Source organism: Aquarana catesbeiana, linkage group LG05, assembly GCF_042186555.1.
Source record: "Aquarana catesbeiana isolate 2022-GZ linkage group LG05, ASM4218655v1, whole genome shotgun sequence".
Lineage (NCBI taxonomy): Eukaryota > Metazoa > Chordata > Amphibia > Anura > Ranidae > Aquarana > Aquarana catesbeiana.
Genome location: NC_133328.1, coordinates 393322247 through 393337242, shown reverse-complemented (window position 1 = coordinate 393337242; position 14996 = coordinate 393322247).

Below are 14996 nucleotides of genomic sequence, written 5' to 3'. Positions count from 1 at the left end.
TCCACTGTGAATGTTTTTACAAAGACATCTAAAATAAGGAGTCATGATAAAGGTAAAAAGATAATAAAAGATGCTTAATACAATAAACGTATTTTACCACCGCGGCTCTGAAACTATTGTGTGTAAAAAAAATTGTATTTGTCAACTAGTAATCATTAATGGCTAGTAGATATTATTGCCATGTAAGGTGACGGTTTATAAATGTATGCTGCAGGTTCATCTGATCCTCTGGGACTTCTAGCAGTATGTCATTGTGAGCCAGATTTCATTTGCAAGTATATTAGAGAAAATTTAATTTATACCATGTTGTTTTCAAGTTATGCGGATGCTCTATAAGAAGTTACATAAGCTCTCTCAAAGTTACAGAACAGGCTTGTCATTACATAATAGCCAGACTATGGATGGGGTGATTTACAATACAGCGGTAAATTGTGAGATGCTGGATAGAGGTATGCCTATCTCACCACTAGACATTTGAAAGTTGCAGTTCTAACTTTGGAAGCTCTTAGCCCAGGACAACTGGACTCCTGAAGGCCATTTTAGGCCGGGTTCACACATGCAAATTGGATGTGGGTTTCACCGCATTCAATTTGCATGACAGGAGAATGTGCCCGACTCCCAATGGACCTGGTTCACACATCTATGTGGCGGCCGCGGAGTGGATTGCACAAGGGTCCTGTGCGCCTTTGGTTCCATTTTCAGGTCTGAATTCAGGCAAATATTTGGGCCTAATTGTCCCTAAAACGGAGAACAGAAATGCAATGGACCGCTGCTGTGAGCCGCATCCGCACTAAGTGTGAACCCAGCCTTAAAGAGCATTATGTGATGCATTTTCCACAGTTTTCTCCTCTGACTTGCTTTGACAAAATTAGGGGTTTGAAGGTTCATACACACTATAAGAAAATTGGGCGAACATTTTTGTCCGAGGAATGATCATACGATTTCATGATAGTGTGTACACAAATTTCGACAGCCGATTCCAACCTTCCGAACGAAATATTTTGAAGAGACAAATGTCCAAAAGAAATTTCGTACAGGAACCTAATTATTTTAGTTTAATGTGTACTGTTTTCGGACGATTTTCAGGAAAGAAAAATCTGAATCTAAAAGACTGCGCATGGTTAGAGAAAAAAAAAATAAGCCTTTGTCGTACGAGAATTTCCGTACATTATTTCTTACCTCGGTTCCGACTTGCTGTGAAAACAACGAGGAAAACCGGGCGATCGTTCTGCTGATTTTCTTATGGTGTACCCCACATTATACTGTACATAACAAAACAGTGTCGCGCTTCCTAAATAACTACCAATAAATCCTTAAAGAGAATAGATTAACTTGCAATAAGGCAAGGTACTGAGTGCACAATCAAATATTCGTGTTACCTGACTGTCAATAGTGAATAATACACAATAATGAAATATACATGTTCCCTATATGATATGGGAATAATGAACAATAAACAATAAAGATAAAGTCCACACACTCAAAAAAAGAAAAAGAATTGAATAAAAATAAGAGTCCAAATGCACAAAAATAATCCTCAGAGTCTTCTGCACAAAAACGCACAACACACCACTAGTGCATAAACGTTGAAAATGCAAGTGCTCTCCTCCACCTCGATATCCTATCCGCTCGCTTCACGTTCTGACCCCTGTTTCACCAGAAGAGGTCCCTGAGGTCCCTCTCAGGGATATAAACGAATCAGCTGGTCGTGGAGCTCCTATTCCATCCGTGCTGTAAAAAATTGAATGTAATAAATTGCAGCATACCAATCTTTAGATGTGATGACTGCATTCGTTTTAGTTTGTAGGCTTGCTTTTTTTTTCCACCTAGTGATCCTGCCAGTAAGGTTGGCCATACATTATATAATTATCTTGTACAATTTTCCTTTAGATTTACCAAAACCATATAATGTGAGGTCAAACCTAAACACTTTCAATTTCTACACAATCAGGCAGGCCCGTGCACTACATAGTTGGCTTTTCCTAACTAAGCTTAAACCTTAAACCTCCAATTTTTTTTCTTTTTCTGAAACAAACACATAGACAATACAATCGTACAATACTTGGCTCAATATCTTATAAGGTACCCACGCAGGGGTCACCAAGATTCAGTTTGATACAGGGGAATTTTAAACATTCTACCAATATCATAAGACATCTTTGTCAGAGAGTTGACCTGACACTTGCTCCAAGAATAAACTGACACAGAAACATCACACGTAACACAGCGCTATAAGTAACACAGTGCTATAAGGAGCTACCCCTTCGGATCTTCAGGAGGTGCCATCACCTACTAGAAAAGTACCCTAATTAGCTGCAGTGGTAGAAGGTTCTGCAAAGCACTTAGTCCACACTCTGTCATGTTTTTTCGGACAGCCTCTATATATATATATAGGTATCCTTATATAAGGGGATCACATTTATTGACAAGTGTTTTCCAAAACTCAATAGAGGGGGGAGCCTGTCGCTTCCAGCATAGGACAATGGATTTCCAGGCATAGAATAGCAAGAGACCCAGCAAGGTCCTCTCTGCCACCCGGGGCACCAGTTCCTCCACCAACCCAAGCAGGCATATTTTTGGGGACAGAGCAACAGAGATATGTAAGAGTTCATTCACCGCCATAAGGATCTGGGGCCAAAGGGTCTTGATTACCGGCTAGGACCAGAAAATGTAGATGTAATTCCCGAGGGTATGGTCACAGCGCCAGCACTCTGGGAAAAGAGAGGACCTCATCTTGTGCACCCGGGCGGGAGTGAGGTAGGCCCTATGAACAATTTTGTACTGAATGAGGCAGTCTCTTAAGGGAAAGGGAAAGTCCCAGTCCTCGGAGTCTAGCTCTGGAACATCCTGGATCCATTGCTGATGGAGCCTAGACAATTCAGGAGATGAAGCTCCCACCCCAATTTTAACCTTTATTCTAACTACCTTGTGAAAGGGAGATGTACAGTATACAGTATACTTACTTATTTTGAGGGCATTTCAGTCTGGTCACGTGATCAGCTCCCAGTGGCAGCTTCAGGGAAGAGGACAGACAGCCAACAACGATTGCCCCATAAAAAGCCTATGGGTAACATCACTGCGTAGGCATTTTAGCCATTGACGGTGATCTCTCCTCCCCTGAAGCATTTTTTTTTCCTTTTGGGATAAAGGTTTTTCATAAATGAATAAAAGCTGACCATTGGAAGCACCTCAGTGCTGTCAGTGTTAAATTGTTTGTCTCAACCCTCTACTGCTATATTTTCTAGAAAGCTTGGTCTGTTAAACTAAAATAAAAAATAACAGACTTAATGGCTGGATCAACAGGTGAAACTAAAGAGGAAAAAAGCCTAAGAAAAGAAAACGAATGCAGTCGCCACATCTAAGAATTTGTGAACTGCAGTTTAATACATTTTTGTTTTTGGGTTTAATACTGCTTTAAAGCATCCCTGGTGCTATATTAAAAATGTAAAGCAGAACTCTAGGTAAAAAAATCAACATCCCTGTAAGAGTCCTGTTACGCAGTTCAGTTATACAGGCAGATTTAAAACACAGATAATAAAGGATGCGCATCCATTTACATCTGATTACCTCCAAGTCTGTCTAGGTCCAAAAGAAAAAACAGAAAAGGTTAGGCTGCTTTCACACTGAAGCGAAAGAAAAACATGTGGCCATGTAATCCTATGGAACTCTTCACACTTCACATGTCCTGTGAAAAACGCACCATAAACACAGTAAACTTGCAGAAAAAACGCATATGTATTTTTGCTAGAGATCATTGTAAGAGTGCCCTTAGAGTTGTTTTTCATTTTATTTATTTTATTTACATCTTCCTGCCCATAAATCTAGCATGGGTCCAGTTTCAAGCTGGAGTTAAAATTTGAAGGGACACTGATATCACAAAAGTGACATCTGTTCTGTTCTGCTCTGATTCAGCAGGGTATCTATTTGCATGTTTCATTTAGTGACAGGATCACTTTAACTGCTTCCCTATCCCAGTTGCATATACTTAACTTACCTTATCCACCCCTCTTTTGTACCCCACAGTCCGGTTAGGGGATAAAAAAATAAATACACCCAAAGTTACCCACTTGTAGCCTCCACCATGTAGCTGTTTGCTGCCATCTAAACACCCACGGTAAGGTTATTGTATCACTAGGAGCTGATTTGCCTAATGTAGATGTAACTAGGCATGGTATCAGAGGCCTCTTACAATGTGGGTTATAAGCAGGACTTCCAAACAGGGTTTTTTCAATAAATGATGATATTTTACAATTACTTTTCCATGTAAGGAGATAACAGAGTCCAAACCCAGATACTGAAAGAAAGAGCTGAACAGATTATATTGGGTGGCAGAGTTACTTGGATATGTTTAACTTGGCAAGATCTATCCTGGCAATGGTTTTACAAAGTATTAATATAAATAATTGAAAACACTTTGTCCTGAGAATCAGTATACAAAGACAGTTTGCTTAAAACATTGCAGGCACAAAACAAGTTCACCATGAGGAGACTATGCCCCCAGATCATTCATTTCAGCAACAAAACCTGGATCATATGTGAATTCACCATATTTTATATCTATTATTTTCCTGTAAAAAACATTCTTGTATAGACATCAACAAAGTCCAGAGACTAATGCAGGGTACCACTATCTTGGATATGAAGTCAACAGCCTCAGCAAACTCATAGCTGCTGTCTGATATTCTATACTATTCTCCATACATCCTGCCTTGAATGCTACATAAAATGACATGCGAGGAGAAGAGGGCAGTGCTAGGGACTTTTCTGATGTAGTCAAATTTCAGTAAGTTCGGAGGCTCATTAGGAGTGAATAAAAGCATTTATGGAAAGAAGGAATGCTGCAACTAACAATTTAATATGCTAGATTTTTCCGTGCTTTTACCTGCAATTTTTCTAGTTGACAACAGGGTCTCTTTATTAAATATGCTATATAAAATCTAAGCGTGCCAAAAAAATCTAAGGTAGACCTGTAGGCAGTCTGCCTACAGTATGTTACTTAGGCAGCTGGCTGGCCCAGGCTAGGGAAGGGGTTAATGCTCTGTACCTGTGTTCCTGGGCTTTTTGGGACCCAGCCTATCTGCCCTGTGATATAAAAAAGGGGGAAGGCTAGGTTCCGGAGCTTCGGCCTGCTCAGGAAGATGCTGTGACTGCTGTGGAGCACCAAATGGGGGACTGCAGCGCCCAGCAGTCCAATCGCTGCAGATTGAAAAGGAAAGCTTTTAATAAAGTTAATTAACGTATCACACTACGGGAGCCCTGTTTCTTTCTTACGAGGACAACCCGGACCATTGATGGGTACATCACATGTGGAGCAGTAGCACCCGGGGACAGCTCTATGGGAACCCAAGACGCCATCATTGCCTGTTACTACATGCCTATTACCCCTGCAGGGGTATAGGGAGCTGGTGAGTGGGGATCCTTGAGGGGGAGCACCGCAAGTCACTGGATATCAACTGCTGTTTCACGAAAGTCACTATTCACAGGAACTTTGCTTATGTTGGAACTTTTTACAACATTTTTTATGCTGGAACTTTAATATATACGCTGGGACTTTTATATATATTTTTTTCCAGATTTTTTCCCAGATTTTCAGATAATATATATTTTTCAGTATTTCAATTTTTTCACTTATTTTTGATTTTTTGTATCACCATTATATGTGATGTAACACACAAGGATTGAGTTAGAATTTATCCTCTACTCATTCAAGCGTACATGTGGATGAGTATGAGGTTTAACACGGTATTGGATATATAGGATTTATCACTAATTGTTATTGATTTATGATATTGGGGATCAGTTACTACACCATTTGCAGGGGGGACCTCTAAAGGCCAGATTCCTCTCTCTGCAATAGGTGGGGTGCTTATTTTTATTTTTATTTATTTTTTTCACATATTGTAATATATTGTACACTTGCCTGGATGGTTAGCTACACCTAAGAAATCTACTTACTAGCACGGTTTATAAATCTATTGGATGCACATTCACTGTCACAAAACATTTGCAGTTTTGGCTGAGTGTTTCTTCTTGCTCTGTACACAAGAGCACGGATTGATAATTTAAATAGGTACCCCAACTTAGGCAGCGCCACTCACCCCTTATCTATAATTTTGTTTATCAATATACCTCACCCCTTTGGGGGTGTGCGCAAGGGGATGCTGCAAACCTTAGTCTGTGAGCGCAGAAACCTCTTTTATATTTATTATTCATCGGGGGATGGTATGCCTAGGCAGCCGGGATAGGTTAGTTAGGGAATATCGCATTGAATTGTTCATGTTGGACTGTGCCTCAAAATGTTCAAGTAAAGTTGCATCAACTGTTCTAAGCCTGGTCTGAAGTCATGATGGTTCCTGGCATATGAAAGAACTAGGATCAGTAAAGCACACGTGTATGAAGCAAAGCCACTAAAAAAGGTCTACTAAGTCAGACAAGGAGAAGGAATGCAGTTGCTATGGGTAACCAAGAACTAGTGTAAGGTAGATTGCGTAGTAACTTGTGAAGTGTGGTACCTGATGTAGGTGATGGGTCTTCCTGTAGAAAGGGGGGCGGTGATCTGGCTCCCTCCCCAGCAGTAATTTCCCAAAGCTTCCGGGACTGAACCCGCATTATGTAGACCCATAGCCTGGCCAAATTGTACGGGAATGAAGGAGTTGACAAGTGAACATATGAGGTCCATAATGAATGAACAGCAGGGCACCATTCTGTCACTGAGAGTGAGGTGGCAGAGGTACGCTAGACTGGTGCAACCTACATCAAGCTAAAGTGTGTATCAACATGGGACAGTACTTGTAGAGAGGGAACTCTGTGTAATGAATTACTGTACACTGTGTGAAGCTTACCTCTAAGAGCCAGGAAGCTCCAAAATATATGATTCTCACATGAACGCGGCCCCCGTCTGGGCCCAGGCATCGAAGAGCGTACTCATGCGTGATAAGTACCCCAATGTGCAGACCCTTCAATAATCTCAAATAAATACTGCTTGGAAGTTGTTACCTGGGTTTGAGGTGCTGGGCTTATGCTCAGGCCTGAGGGCCTCCTCCCCCTGGGCCTACCATGTGCTACTATTATATATGAAGTATATATACTATATACTATAAGGAAATACTAAGGGACTTTAAAGGCAACTGGTCAGCAGATTTTTAGAAAACAAATATAGAAATTTATTAATATAAAATATGTGGTGCATACAACACCATCAATAATTCCATAAAAGACAACAACAGAATCATATATCAAATTTAAATGCAGATCCGTCAATGTTAATCCCGACGCGTTTCTGGACCTATGTAGAGTCCTTTCTTCAGGGGCATTTCATGTGAGGTAGTGCTGCTATATTGCTATTCTATAATGAGACAAAGTCACACATCAGAATCAACATCGGGGTCAGAGAAATGAGCATCGTTGAAGTCAAGTAAAGACAAACATACCAGTCAAGTAGAAAATATGCAACAAGGACTGCCACCTAGTGTGTGGCTGATAATGGAAGTGAGTTTGACTGCTGCAGAGAGGTCTGAGTGAGTATAGGGCCTGAAAAGATATTCGTACTCATTGGAAAAATAAGGGAACATCTGAAAAAACAATAGACGGATATACTGCTATTGTACCCACAACAAGGACCCAAACAGTGCTACTGTGTGATGATGGTGTCGACCAGTGCCCGAAGGGTGAACAAAAGACCCTAAGAGAGAGCAAATATGTTTCATAAATACAATGCTTATAAATATACAGCCGTATAAGGAACATAGGCAACATTAACATAGAGAGAACATTTGGTACTAGATATTTGAAATGGGAGTCAAAGGCGCCATGCATATTTAGTTCAAAGTCATAGTTAATGAATTTAGATGGTATGTATAATGATCAAAAGACATAAATTCTAGATATTTGAAATGGAAGTCAGAGGCACCATGCATATTTAGTTCAAAGTCATAGTGAATTTAGATAATACGTATAGTGATCAAAAGACATAAATGGGATATAAATTCCCCTCAAAATATCCAGGCAAAGCCCTATGTACAGTGGGGATGGAAAATATTCAGACCCCCTTAATTTTTTCACTATTTGTTATATTGCAGCCATTTGCTAAAATCATTTAAGTTCATTTTTTTCCTCATTAATGTACACACAGCACCCCATATTGACAGAAAAACAAAGAATTGTTGACATTTTTGCAGATTTATTAAAAAAGAAAAACTGAAATATCACATGGTCCTAAGTATTCAGACCTTTTGCTCAGTATTTAGTAGAAGCACCCTTTTGATCTAATACAGCCATGAGTCTTTTTGGGAAAGATGCAACAAGTTTTTCACACCTGGATTTGGGGATCCTCTGCCAGTCCTCCTTGCAGATCCTCTCCAGTTCTGTCAGGTTGGATGGTAAACGTTGGTGGACAGCCATTTTTAGGTCTCTCCAGAGATGCTCAATTGGGTTTAAGTCATGGCTCTAGCTGGGCCATTCAAGAACAGTCACAAAGCTGTTGTGAAGCCACTCCTTCATTATTTTAGCTGTGTGCTTAGGGTCATTGTCTTGTTGGAAGGTAAATCTTCGGCCCAGTCTGAGGTCTTGAGCACTCTGGAGAAGGCTTTCATCCAGGATATCCCTGTACTTGGCCACATTCATCTTTCCCTCGATTGCAACCAGTCGTCCTGTCCCTGCAGCTGAAAAACACCCCCACAGCATGATGCTGCCACCACAATGCTTCACTGTTGGGACTGTATTGGACAGGTGATGAGCAGTGCCTGGTTCATCTTTCCCTCGATTGCAATCAGTCGTCCTGTCCCTGCAGCTGAAAAACACCCCCACAGCATGATGCTGCCACCACAATGCTTCACTGTTGGAACTGTATTGGACAGGTGATGAGCAGTGCCTGGTTTTCTCCACACATACCGCTTAGAATTAAGGCCATAAAGTTCTATCTTGGTCTCATCAGACCAGAGAATCTTATTTCTCACCATCTTGGAGTCCTTCAGGTGTTTTTTAGCAAACTCCATGTGGGCTTTCATGTGTCTTGCACTGAGGAGAGGCTTCCGTCGGGTCACTCTGCCATAAAGCCCCAACTGGTGGAGGGCTGCAGTGATGGTTGACTTTCTAAAACTTTCTCCCATCTCCCAATCTCTGGAGCTCGGCCACAGTGATCTTTGGGTAGTTCTTTACCTCTCTCACCAAGGCTCTTCTCCCCCGATAGCTCAGTTTGGCCGGACGGCCAGCTCTAGGAAGGGTTCTGGTCGTCCCAAACGTCTTCCATTTAAGGATTATGGAGGCCACTGTGCTCTTAGGGACCTTAAGTGCAGCAGAAATGTTTTTGTAACCTTGGCCAGATCTGTGCCTTGTCACAATTCTGTCTCTGAGCTCTTCAGGCAGTTCCTTTGACCTCATGATTCTCATTTGCTCTGACATGCACTGTGAGCTGTAAGGTCTTATATAGACAGGTGTGTGGCTTTCCTAATCAAGCCCAATCAGTATAATCAAACACAGCTGGACTCAAATGAAGGTGTAGAACCATCTCAAGGATGATCAGAAGAAATGGACAGCACCTGAGTTAAATATATGTCACAGCAAAGGGTCTGAATACTTAGGACCATGTGTTATTTCAGTTTTTCTTTTTTAATAAATCTGCAAAAATGTCAACAATTCTGTGTTTTCTGTCAATATGGGGTGCTGTGTGTACATTAATGAGGAAAAAAATTAACTAAATGATTTTAGCAAATGGCTGCAATATAACAAAGAGTGAAAAATTTAAGGGGGTCTGAATACTTTCCGTCCCCACTGTATAACAGCCAATTTGCTAAAGCCTTGTACACACGATCAGATTGTTGGCCAACAAAACCGTGTACTTTTGTCCGAAGGGAGTTGGCCCAAACTTGTCTTGCATACACACGGCCACACAAATGTTGGCCAACAATTACAAATGTAGTGACATACTACGAGCCGATAAAAGGGAAGTTCACTAGTCATGCGCCACCCTTTGGGCTCCTTCTGTTAATCTCGTGTTAGTAGAAGTCTGGTGAGTGTCGATTCTCGCTTTTCAGCCTCATGCTTGTCAGTTCGTTTCTGTTTTTCAGTGCGTGCTTGTCAGGTCATTTCTGATTTTGAGTGCGTTCTTGTCAGTTTGTTTCTGAACAGCCTTTCGTCTACTAGTCATGTGTCGTTCTCGTCAGAGAGATTGTGGTATTATTGGGATTGGAGTCATTGATTTGACCCAAGTCCAGTCCAGGAACAGGGGGAGGAGGAGTTCCTCGACCAAGAATTGGTTGCTTTCTGGGCATAGACTAGATAAAAAATCAGCCGAAAATCGCCCATTTGGACAGTTCGTTAGTTTATCGGCCAGTTAATGGGCACAAAACGTTAATCGGTAGTGAGTTTTTTTTGCCAAAAAAATGAAGGACAAGTCTGGAAATTTTTTGCCATATGAACAACAAATCGCCAAGTTAATGTGATTCTCGGGCAGCAATAAATCATTGTGTGTAATGCGCATGACGAAAAGAAGTACCCTGAAGTTTAGTTCCTTTGTATGAATGTTCATTCCTAAAATTAATGATTATCCTCAAAACATCAGTCATGAGCAAACGCCGCATGAGAAAGATAACCAAACCAAAAAAAAAACAGCAATTACTACAGTAATAAAACTTTATTGCAAAGGAGAATCCAGCAACATAGCAGAAATTATAAATTTCCAAATGAGTTTACACAATGATATTTTTTTGGAAAAGTATTATTACAAAATACCAACATACATATAGCTTCGTTAAAATTATGACTGATTTTTGTGTGCAAAACAGACCTATCAATGATTTTTACTGTAATGTTTGTTCCCAAAAACTTTAGCAATGATTTGTGAATAACAATAGTTTTCTTTAAAACAAAAATTGCAGATAGTATGCCTTTCCTTTGTTCATGGACATGAAAAAGGAGCACCAGTGGTTCATGTGTCGCAGATACTTTGAAAGGCGGCACATGCACCACTGAGATTTGAGCCCTGGATGCACATATCTACTTGTGCAAAGATGAGATGTACAAAAGTGACAACTGACAAGTGCAAAAAACATCAATAAAGTGTACCTATAGATAAAAAGAAGAAAAAAGGCCATGGATCAAAAAACATTTAACATGCTTCAATAACACTAAAAAATGATCATTAACATATTTAAACTTTAGCAAGGGTCTCAGCAACATCCACTAAAGTTTTAATTACGGAGCACACTTGATCTATCATTTTTTCGAGTTAGCTATGCAATTAAAAATGGCAGAAGATAACATCTGTGCGATTAACCTATCTATAGTGTTCTCTTTAGAGGGTGGATTGACTGTAAAAAAAAAAAAAAGTACGGTGAATAAAGCTGCAAATATCACAGTTGTGTGCATGTACTGTGTGTTTTTGTAGACATACCTGTGCTGCTAGTAATCTCCCCGAACAATGTTATAGGATCTTGTAGCTCCAAATCACATTCAGTTGTTGGTAAAGCTAGGACATCTCCGCTGTTATCTTGCAGTGGAATGGCATCATCACACTTTTCAGCCTCAACAGAAGCCGAAGCAGATTTCCCTTGTCTCTCTGAGTTAAAAAAATAGGATTTTTAGGGGCGCATGCGCGGCGCCAAAGGAAATGGACGTCTGACACAGTAGCTCCGCTCCACCCGGGCCTTTCACGGCATCCCGAGGGCTATTAACTGCTCAAATATCCTCGTTTCTTGCACCCCTCGAACCACTTAACACTGGTGCATGCCGTCGAAGAGAAGGAATTCCCGTGGTTCCGCTCAAAATACCCTAACTCACTATCTCCTCCGCACGCGGGAACGTTACAGTATGTCCCAAGATGGCGCGGCAGGGAAGGGGGTCTCTCCGGCTCAAGCTCCTACATCGCAGCAGACGCCATCCCGGTCTACATGCAGCACGAGTGAGTACCACACTACCCTCTCTAAGGCTGACCTGGACAGCAGTCTGGAAACGATGTATACCAAACTGGCTTCCAAATTTCAGATGGAACTACAGAAAACCTCCCATACACTATCACAAGAAATTGCGGCCTTAGGATCACGTACCGAGCTCCTTGAGACCAAGCACGATGAGCTGGCTCTGGCCTACAACGACCTTAGTCGGGAACATGACTCATTAGCCACAGCACTATCTGTGATCCAAGCCCAAGTCGAAGATCTCGACAATAGAAACAGGCGCAACAATTTGCGCCTCAGAGGTATCCCGGAATCAGAGACTGAACTTATCCCTGCTGTTATTCGTTTATTTAAATCACTGCTTCCAGAGTGTGACTCCTCTGCTTTTAAGTGTGATCGCATTCACAGAGCACTTCGCCCAAAGCCTCCTGATGATAAACCACCCAGAGATGTGATCCTCTGCCTGAAAGATTTTCTCATCAAGGAGGATATCCTAAGGGCTGCACGCAACAAGCAAAGGATTATGCTGGACAATCATCAGATCCAGATCTATCCGGATATCTCCCCTGCCACCCTTGACAGACGCAGAGGTTTAAAAGAAGTAACCACCGCACTCCAATCCGCCCGCATCCGCTACAGATGGGGCTTCCCGTTTAAGTTGCTGGTCCCCCACAATGGCACCACCTTTTCAGCCACTTCTCTACTCGAAGGCCAAGAAATCCTGGTGAAACTTGGCCTCCTTGATGCAGCTGCCATCCGTCGCCCACCGCTGACCCCGCGTCCAGCCCCCATCTGGCAAACCCCTCCATCACGCAGAGAAAGAAGGAGAATCCGTTATGATGTTGGAGAGGGCCTCGCGGAACTTCCACGGTGACATTCCTGATACCTACCACTCCTCCACCTATTGGACGCATGACACTGTTTTTCCCACCACCTTATTACAGGCGACAGTCCCGCGGAGCCATGGCATGTCCTCCCCACCCAGCAAAAGTTCCGTTTGAAACCACAGGCTACGTACTGGTTTGAATTTTTTCTTTTCTGTTTTTTTTTTTTTTTTTCCTCTTTTTCTGCTTTTTTGCGAGCCTCACAGGTTTTTCCCCATAGTGGGAATTAGTAAACCAGCTGGGTACGAGACCAAGTTGTCTCTTTAATAAAGGTTTCTTTTATTAGTCTTCACTGTTAACAGGTAAAGTTTCGTTTACCTGACCCTTTTTTGATACTGGACTTCATGTCTAGCTATACATTTTTACATGTTTTTTTTTCGTTTTTTCATTCAATGCTTTTTTACAGCTATTCTCTCTTTATTTGGTCAGTCACCTTACAGTCTGGAATGTTTGCTCTCCCGATATGATGCTAATGTGATAGAAATGTTCTCTCCTAGTATTGGCCTGAATGTGAATTTTATGTACCACTTACTCCACTTGATGCTTGATTTAATGACAGCACCCCTGCTGGGCCTGGCTTGCTTGGTACACAACCCCTCTTACATGCATAGTTTGGTACCTTTTCTGCCTGACTGCACAATATTGACCTACCATGGCAATCACCTGTATTTCACATAATGTTAAGGGGTTTAACTCCCCTATTAAAAGACGCAAGGCATTTGATCTTTATAACCGGCTGGGCACCAAGATTCTCCTACTCCAGGAGACTCACTTCTCCCACTTCTCGCACCCAAAATACCTTCATAGAAGCTTCCCACAATCATTTTGTTCCCTCCACACATCCAAAAGCAGGGGTGCTGCCATTCTACTACATTCCTCAGTTCCTATGGAAATTAAGCAATGCTTCAAGGATAAGGAAAGCAGATTTGTTATTATTAAAGGTGTAATGCATAATAGGGAAATCACCATAGCCAGTATTTATGCACCCAATGATGCCCCTGCCTCCTTTTTTAAAATGTTTTTTGACAAATTAGCCTCCTTGGAGTCTCCCCATATGATTATAGGAGGGGACTTGAACCTAGTAGCTAACCCCACATTGGATAGATCCTCCTCCACTACTGCTACCAAAGCCTTCCCCAGGTCTCTAACCCAACTGGTAGATACCTGGAGAACGCACAATATGGGCATTAAAGAGTTTACCTTCTACTCACACCCGCATAAAAGTTATGCCAGGTTAGATTATGTGTATACTACCCCCATCATTTTAGCCAATTCCACTGGTGCCAAGATCCACCCCTGTGTTTGGTCAGACCATCACGCAACCTCCTTCACCACTGACTTCATCAGACTTGCCCCCACTCCGTATACCTGGAGACTTAATGAGGCTTTGCTCTCAGACTTGGTTGTAGAGTCAGAGGCAGCCAAGTCCATTGACGAATATTTCTCACTAAATGCTCTCCCTGAGACCCCGCCCTCGATTGTCTGGACAGCCCATAAGGCAGTGCTGAGGGGCAAATTAATCAGCCTCGCCTCCGCTTATAACAAACTCCATAGACAGAGAATTGTCGACCTCACAAAAGACCTTGATAGGCTATACAAGGACACTGGTTCTCTGGCTTTGGAGTCCACTAGACAGCTTATTGACCAAAAAAGCCTAGAACTAGACTCCCTTCTCTCTTCTAAGACGGAGAAGGCACTTAGATGGTCGAAAGCGAAATTTCTACTTCATAACAATACCGCCTCGACCTTATTTGCCAGACGGCTCAATCAGTCCTCCCGCCCTCCCCATGTCTATAAATTAACACAGAGCTCAGGGTTACCCACTTCCCATCCCAAAGAAGTACTCCAACTTTTCAAACAATTTTACTCAACCCTTCTGGCTCCTACCCAAAAGCCTCCCACCCAAGCTGAAACTGACTGGCTCCGAGAACTACCTATACCCTCCCTCACCCCATCTCAAACTGAGAAACTCAATGCCCCCATCACTACCTCAGAGGTACTTAGGGTTATTAAATCTCTAAAGTTAGGCTCTGCTCCGGGCCCAGACGGCTTTTCAGCCATTTACTACAAGAAATTTATCAACCTTCTGGCCCCTAATTTAGTACAATTATTCAATTGGGTTCTACAAGGAGGAAGCTTCCCTGAGGAGATGCTCCTGGCAAATATGTCCATGATTCCCAAACCAAACAAAAACCACTTACTCCCTCAGAATTATAGACCA